Source organism: Chiloscyllium plagiosum, unplaced genomic scaffold (assembly GCF_037043375.1).
Source record: "Chiloscyllium plagiosum isolate Xiang-an unplaced genomic scaffold, Cpla_swu_hap1 HiC_scaffold_48, whole genome shotgun sequence".
Lineage (NCBI taxonomy): Eukaryota > Metazoa > Chordata > Chondrichthyes > Orectolobiformes > Hemiscylliidae > Chiloscyllium > Chiloscyllium plagiosum.
Window position 1 is genome coordinate 15,843,118 of NW_028270186.1, and position 13,976 is coordinate 15,857,093.

General features: G+C 40.6%; 1 long non-coding RNA gene across 1 annotated transcript; it reads right to left on the reverse strand.

The window, feature by feature from the left end:
- Window positions 1-1,342: 1,342 nt before the first annotated feature.
- On the reverse strand, window positions 1,343-6,190 carry LOC148135700 (uncharacterized). The gene is made up of 4 exons (XR_015754930.1): window positions 6,081-6,190; window positions 4,392-4,607; window positions 1,757-1,865; window positions 1,343-1,500 (listed from the first exon to the last, which is right to left on the reverse strand). It is a non-coding gene; the product is annotated as an uncharacterized LOC148135700 (long non-coding RNA).
- Between the last annotated feature and the right edge of the window lie 7,786 nt (window positions 6,191-13,976).

Genomic DNA, 13,976 nt, shown 5'->3' on the forward strand with positions numbered 1-13,976 from the left:
CTTGTAAATCTTTTCTGAGCCCTTTCAAGTTTCACATCATCCTTCCTGTAGCAGGGAGACCAGAATTGCACACAGATTTCCGAAAGTGGCCTAACCAATGTCCTGTACAGCCATGACATTCCCTCCCAACTCCTTTACTCAATGCACTGAACAAAAAATGCAAGCATACTAAATGCCTTCTTCACTATCCTATCTACCAGTAACTCCACTTTCAAGGAAGATTGAACCTGCACTCTAAGGTCTCTTTGTTCAGCAACACTCCCCAGGACCTTAACATGAAGTGTTAATCTTGGTAATTCCTAAATAAAACCTGAAAGTTGTCAACAAGCTTTCTGGGGAGAGAGGAACAAGATTGATACTTCAAGTTGGTGTCCTTTGTTATTCTGGTTAAAGTTTGAAGTTTGAGCACATGATATGCAGGGAAGGATGGGAAGAAGAGATCAAAGGAAACAGGAAGGGATAAATTAAAAGAATTTTGGTGCATTGCCAAGCAGAGTGGTAAAGGGGATAAGTAGAGAAACGAAAGATGTGTTTAGAGGAGTCATGAATGGCTGGATACTGAAAATACAACTGAATGGCTGGATACTGAATAACATGAAACCTAATGCAGTATGTTCCTATAAACGTGAGGGACAAGGCTAGTAGGTGTAGGGCAAGCTGGATGACTATAGAAATTGAGTCGAGTCAAGAAAAAGAAGGAGGCATACGGCAGGTGGAATTTAGACAGCTGGGATTAAGTGAATCCCTGGAGGAGAAGTAAGGTAGTAACAGAGTATTCTGAAGTGGGAGATGGCATGGGGCAGGGTGACACTCGGCACACAGACACACAAGATGGCCGCTGAGCCATCAGTTGGCTATTTGACACATAAGATGGCCACTGGACCACAATATGGAGACAGACAGCACAGTAAATACAGATACTGTCTGGGGCCACCAGAATGCAAGCACAATGCACACACAACCTAGTTGATTAGTTTAAGGTGGGTAGGGGAGAGAATATATGATTAATGTACACTGCCCGCCAAAATGTCTGGGTCCAGCCAACACCTTTTATAGAAATGCTAACAGCTTGGTAAGGACTCTATCTAGAGTGCTAATAGCCAGGGCTGGAGTAATCATCCTTCTCAGGAAGAGCGATTAGCAGCCATTACGAGAGCAATGGATTTCCAAGTAGACATTGAAACGAACAATGTCAGCGCTGAAACTGACAATGACCGCGCTGAAAATTAACAAAGGCTGTGCTGGAACTGACAATGACTGTATCGAAACTATCAATTATTCTGCAATGATTGCCATAATCAAACCATGTTACAAAGACAATAATCTCATCACTGACCTATTGTATCACAAGATGTACAAAAGTGTCTTGACATGTGAGAGAAGAATCGCAGCTGACCACTGTGCTGTTGGTGTCTTTCCCTCCCCAGAGCTCCGGTATTTCCTTGTGCAATAAAGTCTGTCATTGAACCCCGACTCTGACTCCGAGACTGGTAATTTTCCCTATAACAATTGAAAAGGGAAATAAAGATGGCAAAAATGGGACGTGAGATATTTTTAGCAAATAGGGTTAAGTAGAATCCAAAGAGTTTCTACAAATACATTAAAGGCAAAAAGAGTATCCAGAGGGAGAATTAGGCCCCCATAAAGATGCGAAGAACCGGTGTGAGATGCTAAATAAGTATTTTACACTCGTATTTACTGTGTAGAAGTATTTACAGGTAGACAGGGTAGTGAAGAAAGTGTTTTGTACACTTACCCTTATTGGTCAATGCATTGAATATAGGAGGGGATGTCATGTTGAGGCTGTACAGTGGACATTGGTTAGGCCACTTGTGGAATACCCACATTCAGTTCTGGTCTTCTTACTGTTGGAAAGATGTCAAACTTGAAAGGATGCATCTACTGTGGAAACTAGAGAACTTGGAGAAATAAACAATGATATCTTGAAAAGTGTCCATGTTACAGAGAAGGTGCCTAAAGGTGGATAAATTCCTGGGACCTGGTCAGGTGTATCCGAGAACTTTGACGGAAGGTGGTCAGGAAAAGCCAAGGAACTATAAACCAGTGAGCCTGATGTCAGTGGTAGGTAAGTTGTTGGAGGGGATTATGAGGGAGAGGATTTACATGTATTTAGAAAAGCAAGGACTAATTAGGGATAGTCAACATGGCTTTGAGTATGGGAAATCATGTCTCACTAACTTGATTGGGTTTTTGAAGAAGTGACAAAGAAGACTGATGAAGATAGAATGGTGGACATTGTCTATATAGACTTCAGCAAGGCATTCAATAAGGTTCATCGTGGTAGACTGGTTGGCAAGGTTAGATAACTTGGAATCCAGAGAGAAGTAACCATTTGGATCAAAATTGGCTTGAAGGGAGGAGATGGAGGGTAGTGCTGGAGGGTGGCTTTTTGGACGAATGGTCTGTGCTGCAAGGAAGGTGCTGGGCTCACCACCTTTTCTTATTTATGTAAATGAATTGGATGTGAATGATAGGACGAATTGTTAGTAAGTTTGCAGAGGACACAAAATTGGTGATGTAATGGAGAATGAGGAAGCTTATCTCAGAGTAGAGTGGGACCTTGTTCGGATGAGCTGAGAAGTGGCAGATGGAGTTTAAGATGGCGATAATGTTGAGATGTTGCATTTTGGTAAAGCAATCAGGGCAGGACTTTTACACTCGATGATAATATCCTGCTGAGTTACCAAACAAAGAGACTTTGGGGTGCAGGTTCACATTTCCTGAAAGGTGGAGTCACAGGTCGATGGGGAAGTGAAGAAGGCATTTGGTACACTTCCTTTATTAGTACGTGCATTAAGTATAAGAGTTAGAATGTCATATTGTGGCTGTACAAGACATTGGTTAGGCGACTTTTGGAATACTGTGTTCAGTTCTGGTGTCCATGACATAGGAAACTGGAGAACTCAACATGGAACATTGTTCCAAGTTAATGAGTTTACTAGTTCAAGAGAGCCCAGTACCACAGCACTGTTATTGACTGAGCTCATTGGAGAGGAGTGGGCAGGAGTTTGAAATTAGGATCAAAATAAGAAGCTGCACACAGCAGAAATGTACACACTAACCTATCATGTTGCTTCCCTGTTATCTGGACTGAAACCTCAATAGCCATGTTCACTGTCTATCTTATCAGTTCTGCAGTTTATGTACCTTAATCCTCGGAGTCATCATATCGTTCTAGCAGTGGCTTGATATCATTTAACTGATTTTCACAGCAGCTACAATTTTCTGAACCACCCTCAATGAGGAACAGAACATGATGATCTCAATTTTTCCCTTTTCATTCTGTGTGGTTTGCACTATGGAGTTCTGCAGTATCCCAAACAATCTTCCTCCCACAGTCAAACATTACATTTCACTGCTTACAGTGAAATACAAGTGCTATTGAACAGAAGGTAGTTCCTCGAGTCTACTCTGTTATTCAATAAAATATGATTTTGGCCTTATTTCCACTTCCCTGTCTGCTCTCCCACATCCATTGACTTCCTTGAAGGTCAGTGTCCATTGGCATCCTGTGCCAATGTTCTCCCCATCTCCACACCTTGCATCCTTTACCAGTCTTGCTGTTTTGAGCATACAACAGATGCTGGGATTCAGGATCCAACTCTGGTCTGTTGTCACAACTGCAGCATCTACTCCATTTCTCGTGCATTAATTTTGATTGCCATGAATATAGTGAAGGCCCAGGCCACAGGCTGCTGTCGTGTTGACCGCTGTGGTTCCTGCCATGTAACTCAGCTAGTTTGCCCTTTGACTTCCAGTAATCGTTCACTCTGCTTGACCATGGCTCATCCTCTCATCCAATTGGCTGATAAACATTCTCCCTCTATTTCCTGCCCTTATAACTACAAGAAAGAGAGTAAAAAAGTGGTCAAGATTTCCTGAAAGGCAGAGGAGCAGTGGAAATATAAAGGTGCTGCTACTGGGAAATACAAAGTGTTCGAACATAGAACAGTATAGCACAATAATGGCCCTTTGGCCCTCGATGTTGTACCGGCTTTTTATTCTACACGAAGATCAGACTAACATACATATTCTTCATTTTACTAACTTCCACGGACCAAGCCAAGAGTTGCTTAAATGCCCCTAATGTATCTGACAATAGTTTCCCTTCCTAGATAATGTACATGATCTTTGTACATCTTCTTTGCATCTTCTCCAGCGTCTCTGCATTCTTTTTAATTACAAAGTAAGGAATAGCAGGAGTAGGTAATGTGGTCTCTCTAAGCCACTCCAATATTCAGTAACAGCAAAGCCAATCTTCAACTTTTACTTTACTTTTTTATGTCATCCTTATGTTTTTTGATTCCCTTAAAGGCCAAAGATTGGTCACAATCATTGATCTCGGTTTTGATATAATAAAAAAAACATACATAGGTTACTGTAATAGAGAATTCGGAAAATCCATAACTCTCTGAATGAAGAAACATCTTTTCATCTCAGTCTTTTATAGCAGTTCCTGAAACTTGACACTAATTTCTGCAAGGAGAAAGTGAGGAATGCAGATGCTGGAGACCTGAGACCCGAACGTCGATTCTCCTGCTCCTCGGATGCTGCCTGGCCTGCTGTGTTTTTCCAGCAACCAATTTCTGCAACACAGAGACAGGAACACAGTATATGTGGTTGAACTAAATTTCACTTAGGTACCCTGTATTTCAATTCTGCTCCTCTCAAAATCAGCCCCAAAATGCTGTTTCCATTTTTGGTGGCCCTTATTCATCCAATTACTTAGTTTTCATATATTCAACCTTGTTACTCTGAAGCAAAATTCTGAAGAAGGACATTGAAAAAAAAATTGGATTATTACTTTTTTTCATTGCGCTGGTGTCTGCGAATTGTAGAGTTTAATCTTGCCTGATCTGTGATTGCAAATCCTTCATTACTATTAAATTTCTGTTTGCTAAATAATGTTCAGAGTCTTGAGTACACAAAGAGTCAATATACACAACTACAGCCGCAGTAATGGATGTGATGTGAGTTAGAGGAAAGACAGTAGCAGTATATTGTGTTACAAAAGTCAGAAAAAAGCTTGCAAGGCTGAATAGCTGTTGAGGCTGAATATAGAATCCATGTACAATTTGCAAAACACAAGGTGCAGTGGTATGACCATGGCTGCATCACCCTGGGAACAACCTGAGTGGAGACTTGATACATGATGCAGAGATCCATAATTATTAATGGCCTGAGTTTCCTGAACAACGAACAGGATGGTTATTTCCTTTCCAGCTCGTCAAACCCATTCTATAACATGTCATCACTGCCTTGCCCACCAAGACCACAGAGCTGGTATTGAGGTCACAATCCTGACCACCCAAAATCTGGGAACATTTCACACCCACACTCAGTAGATGAGGTCACCTGACAGCAGAACTGTGTCAAAGAAAAATAGCCCAAAAATTAATGCAGACAATGAAAGACTGAGAAGATATGTTTATGATTGAAGATACCAAACTTCTGTGATCATCACTGAAGATACAAAGTCAAGGTTGGTAAGCGATTTGAATCAGTTTCTGACCATCCTTTTGCTATTCCAATAGGTTTGTTTCATTGTGATCTCTATCATATGTTCTGCCAAGAAGAATCTAATTTGAACATGTGCCTGTCACCATTATCTTCATGACTAACAATAACAGCATCTTGTGTCTTTAAAATGCCACACAATGGGGCTGGTGTTCTGATGTCAGATTACATCACCATGTTGGGGACAGAAATTCATGTAATCTACCTGGAGGAATGGATGATGTTGAATTACACAAAATGCTTTGCTTTTTATTGGTCACTTTCATGAATAAGAAAATCAAGTTCAGGAAAATAAACATTGGTGAGTTTTCAACTGATACCTCTGAGTTTTTAATCTCCATAAGTAATTCGCAGATAGCAGAAATCAAAGAGTTTCTACAAATACAGTAAAGGCAAAAAGAGTATCCAGAGGGAGAATTAGCCCCCCATAAAGATGCGAAGAACCTGTGTGAGAAGCCAAATAAATATTTTACACTCGTACTTACTGTGTAGAAGTATTTACAGGTAGACAGAGTTGTGAAGAAAGTGTTTTGTACACTTACCCTTATTGGTCAATGCATTGAATATAGGAGAGGATGTCATGTTGAGGCTGTACAGTGGACATTGGTTAGGCCACTTGTGGAATACCCACATTCAGTTCTGGTCTTCTTACTGTTGGAAAGATGTCAAACTTGAAAGGATGCATCTACTATGGAAACTAGAGAACTTGGAGAAATAAACAATGATATCTTGAAAAGTGTCCATGTTACAGAGGAGGTGCCTAAAGGTGGATAAATTCCTTGGACCTGGTCAGGTGTATCCGAGAACTTTGAGGGAAGGTGGTCAGGAAAAGCCAAGGAACTATAAACCAGTGAGCCTGATGTCAGTGGTGGGTAAGTTGTTGGAGGGGATTATGAGGGAGAGGATTTACAGGTATTTAGAAAAGCAAGGACTGATTAGGGATAGTCAACATGGCTTTGAGTATGGGAAATCATGTCTCACTAACTTGATTGGGTTTTTGAAGAAGTGACAAAGAAGACTGATGAAGATAGAATGGTGGACATTGTCTATATGGACTTCAGCAAAGCATTCAATAAGGTTCTTCATGGTAGACTGAGGTTGGCAAGGTTAGATAACTTGGAATCCAGAGAGAAGTAACCATTTGGATCAAAATTGGCTTGAAGGGAGGAGATCGAGGGTAGTGCTGGAGGGTGGCTTTATGGATGAATGGTCTGTGCTGCAAGGAAGGTGCTGGGCTCACCACGTTTTGTTATTTATGTAAATGAATTGGATGTGAATGATAGGATGAATTGTTAGTAAGTTTGCAGAGGACACAAAATTGGTGGTGTAATGGAGAATGAGGAAGTTTATCTCAGAGTAAAGTGGGACCTTGTTCGGATGAGCTGAGAAGTGGCAGATGGAGTTTAAGATGGCGATAATGTTGAGATGTTGCATTTTGGGAAAGCAATCAGAGCAGGACTTTTACACTCGATGATAATATCCTGCTGAGTGTTACCAAACAAAGAGACTTTGGGGTGCAGGTTCACATTTCCTGAAAGGTGGAGTCACAGGTCGATGGGGTAATGAAGAAGGCATTTGGTACACTTGCCTTTATTAGTACGTGCATTAAGTATAAGAGTTAGAATGTCATATTGTGGCTGTACAAGACATTGGTTAGGCTACTTTTGGGATACTGTGTTCAGTTCTGGTCTCCATGACAAAGGAAACTGAAGAACTCAATATGGAACATTGTTCCAAGCTAATGAGTTTGCTAATTCAAGAGAGCCCAGTACCACAGCACTGTTATTGACTGAGCTCATTGGAGAGGAGTGGGCAGGAGTTTGAAGTTAGGATCAAAATAAGAAGCTGCACACAGCAGAAATGTACTCACTAACCTATCATGTTGCTTATCTGTTATCTGGACTGAAACCTCAATAGCCATGTTCACTGTCTATCTTATCAGTTCTGCAGTTTATGTACCTTAATCATCGGAGTCATCATATCTTTCTAGCAGTGGCTTGATATCATTTGACTGATTTTCACAGCAGCTACAATTTTCTGAACCACCCTCAATGAGGAACAGAACATGATGATCTCAATTTCTCCCTTTTCATCCTGTGTGGTTTGCACTGTGGAGTTCTGCAGTATCCCAAACAATCTTCCTCCCACAGTCAAATATTACATTTCACTGCTTACAGTGAAATACAAGTGCTATTGAACAGAAGGTAGTTCCTCGAGTCTACTCTGTTATTCAATGAAATATGATTTTGGCCTTATTTCCACTTCCCTGTCTGCTCTCCCACAACCATTGACTTCCTTGAAGGTCAGTGTCCATTGGCATCCTGTGCCAATGTTCTCCCCATCTCCACACCTTGCATCCTTGCTGTTTTGAGCATACAACAGATGCTGGGATTCAGGATCCAACTCTGGTCTGTTGTCACAACTACAGCATCTACTCCATTTCTCGTGCACTAATTTTGATTGCCATGAATATAGTGAAGGCCCAGGCCACAGGCTGCTGTCGTGTTGACTGCTCTTGTTCCTGCCATGTAACTCAGCTAGTTTGCCCTTTGACTTCCAGTAATCGTTCACTCTGCTTCACCATGGCTCATCCTCTCATCCAATTGGCTGATAAACATTCTCCCTCTATTTCCTGCCCTTATAACTACAAAAAAGAGAGTAAAAAAGTGGTCAAGATGTCCTGAAAGGCAGAGTAGCAGTGGATATATAAAGGTGCTGCTACTGGGAAATACAAAGTGTTAGAACATAGAACTGTATAGCACTATAATGGCCCTTCGGCCCTCGATGTTGTACCGGCTTTTTATCCTTCACGAAGATCAGACTAACATACATATTCTTCATTTTACTAACTTCCATGGACCAAGCCAAGAGTTGCTTAAATGCTCCTAATGTATCTGACAATAGTTTCCCTTCCAAGATAATGTAAATGATCTTCGTACATCTTCTTTGCATCTACTCCAGCATCTCTGCATTCTTTTTAATTACAAAGTAAGGAATAGCAGGAGTAGGTAAAGTGGTCTCTCTAAGCCACTCCAATATTCAGTAACAGCAAAGCCAATCTTCAACTTTTACTTTACTTTTTTATGTCATCCTTATGTTTTTTGATTCCCTAAAAGGCCAAAGATTGGTCACAATCATTGATCTCGGATTTGATATACTAAAAAACACATCCATAGGTTACTATAATAGAGAATTCTGAAAAATCCATAACTCTCTGAATGTAGAAACATCTTTTCATCTCAGTCTTTTATAGCAGTTCCTGAAACATGACACTAATTTCTGCAAGGAGAAAGTGAGGATGCTGGAGACCTGAAGAAGGGCTTAAGCCCGAAACGTCGATTCTCCTGCTCCTCAGATGCTGCCTGGCCTGCTGTGTTTTTCCAGCAACCAATTTCTGCAACACAGAGACAGGAACACAGTAAATGTGGTTGAACTAAATTTCACTTAAGTACCCTGTATTTCAATTCTGCTCCTCTCAAAATCAGCCCCAAAATGCTGTTTCCATTTTTGGTGGCCCTTGTTCATCCAATTACTTAGTTTTCATATATTCAACCTTGTTATTCTGAAACAAAATTCTGAAGAAGGACATTGAAAAAAAATTGGATTATTACTTTTTTTCATTGCGCGGTGTCTGCAAATTGTAGAGTTTAATCTTGCCTGATCTGTGATTGCAAATCCTTCATTACTATTAAATTTCTGTTTGCTAAATAATGTTCAGAGTCTTGAGTACACAAAGAGTCAATATACACAACTACAGCCACAATTATGGATGTGATTAGAGGAAAGACAGTAGCAGTATATTGTGTTACAAAAGTCAGAAAAGAGCTTGCAAGGCTGAATAGCTGTTGAGGCTGAATATAGAATCCATGCACAATTTGCAAAACACAAGGTGCAGTGGTATGACCATGGCTGCATCACTCTGGGAACAACCTGAGTGGAGACTTGATACATGAGGCAGAGATCCATAATTATTAATGGCCTGAGTTTCCTGAACAACGAACAGGATGGTTATTTCCTTTCCAGCTCGTCAAACCCATTCTATAACATGTCATCACTGCCTTGCCCACCAAGACCACAGAGCTGGTATTGAGGTCACAATCCTGACCACCCAAAATGTGGGAACATTTCACACCCCCACTCAGTAGATGAGGTCACCTGACAGCAGAACTGTGTCAAAGGAAAATAGCCCAAAAGCTAATGCAGACAATGAAAGACTGAGAAGATATGTTTATGATTGAAGATACCAAACCTCTGTGATCATCACTGAAGATACAAAGTCAAGGTTGGTTAGCGATTTGAATCAGTTTATGACCATCCTTTTGCTATTCCAATAGGTTTGTTTCATTGTGATCTCTATCATATGTTCTGCCAAGAAGAATTTAATTTGAACATGTGTCTGTCACCATTATCTTCATGACTAACAATAACAGTATCTTGTGTCTTTAAAATGCCACACAATGGGGCTGGTGTTCTGATGTCAGATTACTGCACCATGTTGGGGACAGAAATTCATGTAATCTACCTGGAGGAATGGATGATGTTGAATTACACAAAATGCTTTGCTTTTTATTGGTCACTTTCATGAATAAGAAAATCAAGTTCAGGAAAATAAAAATTAGTGAGCTTTCAACTGATACCTCTGAGTTTTTAATCTCCATAAGTAATTCGCAGATAGCAGAAATCAAAGAGTTTCTACAAATACAGTAAAGGCAAAAAGAGTATCCAGAGGGAGAATTCGGCCCCCATAAAGATGCAAAGAACCGGTGTGAGATGCCAAATAAGTATTTTACACTTGCATTTACTGTGTAGAAGTATTTACAGGTAGACAGAGTTGTGAAGAAAGTGTTTTGTACACTTACCCTTATTGGTCAATGCATTGAATATAGGAGAGGATGTCATGTTGAGGCTGTACAGTGGACATTGGTTAGGCCACTTGTGGAATACCCACATTCAGTTCTGGTCTTCTTCCTGTTGGAAAGATGTCAAACTTGAAAGGATGCATCTACTGTGGAAACTAGAGAACTTGGAGAAATAAACAATGATATCTTGAAAAGTGTCCATGTTACAGAGAAGGAGCCTAAAGGTGGATAAATTCCTGGGACCTGGTCAGGTGTATCCGAGAACTTTGAGGGAAGGTGGTCAGGAAAAGCCAAGGAACTATAAACCAGTGAGCCTGATGTCAGTGGTGGGTAAGTTGTTGGAGGGGATTATGAGGGAGAGGATTTACATGTATTTAGAAAAGCAAGGACTGATTAGGGATAGTCAACATGGCTTTGAGTATGGGAAATCATGTCTCACTAACTTGATTGGGTTTTTGAAGAAGTGACAAAGAAGAGTGATGAAGATAGAATGGTGGACGTTGTCTATATGGACTTCAGCAAGGCATTCAATAAGGTTCTTCATGGTAGACTGGTTGGCAAGGTTAGATAACTTGGAATCCAGAGAGAAGTAACCATTTGGATACAAAATTGGCTTGAAGGGAGGAGATGGAGGGTAGTGCTGGAGGGTGGCTTTTTGGACGAATGGTCTGTGCTGCAAGGAAGGTGCTGGGCTCACCACTTTTTGTTATTTATGTAAATGAATTGGATGTGAATGAGAGGACGAATTGTTAGTAAGTTTGCAGAGGACACAAAATTGGTGGTGTAATGGAGAATGAGGAAGTTTATCTCAGAGTAAAGTGGGACCTTGTTCAGATGAGCTGAGAAGTGGCAGATGGAGTTTAAGATGGCGATAATGTTGAGATGTTGCATTTTGGTAAAGCAATCAGGGCAGGACTTTTACACTCGATGATAATATCCTGCTGAGTGTTACCAAACAAAGAGACTTTGGGGTGCAGGTTCACATTTCCTGAAAGGTGGAGTCACAGGTCGATGGGGTAATAAGGGCCTGTGCCCGAAACGTCGAATCTCCTGTTCCCTGGATGCTGCCTGACCTGCTGTGCTGTTCCAGCAATAAAGTTTCAACTTTGATCTCCAGCATCTGCAGACCTCACTTTCTCCTCGGGGTAATGAAGAAGGCATTTGGTACACTTGCCTTTATTAGTACGTGCATTAAGTATAAGAGTTAGAATGTCATATTGTGGCTGTACAAGACATTGGTTAAGCTACTTTTGGGATACTGTGTTCAGTTCTGGTCTCCATGACATAGGAAACTGAAGAACTCAACATGGAACATTGTTCCAAGTTAATGAGTTTGCTAGTTCAATAGAGCCCAGTACCATATCACACTGTTATTGACTGAGCTCATTGGAGAGGAATGGGCAGGAGTTTGAAATTAGGGTCAAAATAAGAAGCTGCACACAGCAGAAATGTACTCACTAACCTATCATGTTGCTTATCTGTTATCTGGACTGAAACCTCAATAGCCAAGTTCACTGTCTATCTTATCAGTTCTGCAGTTTATGTACCTTAATCATCGGGGTCATCATATTTTTCTAGCAGTGGCTTGATATCATTTGACTGATCTTCACAGCAGCTACAATTTTCTGAACCACCCTCAATGAGGAACAGAACATGACGATCTCAATTTCTCTCTTTTCATCCTGTGTGGTTTGCACTATGAAGTTCTGCAGTATCCCAAAGTCAAACATTACATTTCACTGCTTACAGTGAAATACAAGTGCTATTGAACAGAAGGTAGTTCCTCGAGTCTACTCTGTTATTCAATAAAATATTATTTTGGCCTTATTTCCACTTCCCTGTCTGCTCTCCCACAACCATTGACTTCCTTGAAGGTCAGTGTCCATTGGCATCCTGTGCCAATGTTCTCCCCATCTCCACACTTTGCATCCTTTACCAGTCTTGCTGTTTTGAGCATACAACAGATGCTGGGATTCAGGATCCAACTCTGGTCTGTTGTCACAACTGCAGCATCTACTCCATTTCTCGTGCACTAATTTTGATTGCCATGAATATAGTGAAGGCCCAGGCCACAGGCTGCTGTCGTGTTGACCGCTCTTGTTCCTGCCATGTAACTCAGCTAGTTTGCCCTTTGACTTCCAGTAATCGTTCACTCTGCTTCACCATGGCTCATCCTCTCATCCAATTGGCTGATAAACATTCTCCCTCTTATAACTACAAAAAAGAGAGTAAAAAAGTGGTCAAGATGTCCTTAAAGGCAGAGTAGCAGTGGATATATAAAGGTGCTGCTACTGGGAAATACAAAGTGTACGAACATAGAACTGTATAGCACAATAATGGCCCTTCGGCCCTCGATGTTGTAACGGCTTTTTATCCTACACGAAGATCAGGCTAACATACATATTCTTCATTTTACTAACTTCCATGGACCTAGCCAAGAGTTGCTTAAATGCTCCTAATGTATCTGACAATAGTTTCCCTTCCAAGATAATGTACATGATCTTCGTACATCTTCTTTGCATCTTCTCCAGCATCTCTGCATTCTTTTTAATTACAAAGTAAGGAATAGCAGGAGTAGGTAATGTGGTCTTTCTAAGCCACTCCAATATTCAGTAACAGCAAAGCCAATCTTCAACTTTTACTTTACTTTTTTATGTCATCCTTATCTTTTTTGATTCCCTTAAAGGCCAGAGATTGTTCACAATCATTGATCTCGGTTTTGATATACTAACAAAAAATCCATAGGTGACTGTAATAGAGAATTCTGAAAAATCCATAACTCTCTGAATGAAGAAACATCTTTTCATCTCAGTCTTTTATAGCAGTTCCTGAAACTTGACACTAATTTCGCAAGGAGAAAGTGAGGAATGCAGATGCTGGAGACCTGAAGAAGGGCTTAAGCCCGAAACGTCGATTCTCCTGCTCCTCGGATGCTGCCTGGCCTGCTGTGTTTTTCCAGCAACCAATTTCTGCAACACAGAGACAGGGACACAGTAAATGTGGTTGAACTAAATTTCACTTAAGTACCCTGTATTTCAATTCTGCTCCTCTCAAAATCAGCCCCAAAATGCTGTTTCCATTTTTGGTGGCCCTTGTTCATCCAATTACTTAGTTTTCATATATTCAACCTTGTTACTCTGAAACATAATTCTGAAGAAGGACATTGAAAAAAAAATTGGATTATTACTTTTTTACATTGCGCTGGTGTCTGCAAATTGTAGAGTTTAATCTTGCCTGATTTGTGATTGCAAATCCTTCATTACTATTAAATTTCTGTTTGCTAAATAATGTTCAGAGTCTTGAGTACACAAAGAGTCAATATACACAACTACAGCCTCAGTTGTGGATGTGATGTGAGTTAGAGGAAAGACAGTAGCAGTATATTGTGTTACAAAAGTCAAAAAAAGCTTGCAAGGCTGAATAGCTGTTGAGGCTGAATATAGAATCCAGGCACAATTCGCAAAACACAAGGTGCAGTGGTATGACCATGGCTGCATCACTCTGGGAACAACCTGAGTGGAGACTTGATACATGATGCAGAGATCCATAATTATTAATGGCCTGAGTTTCCTGAACAAC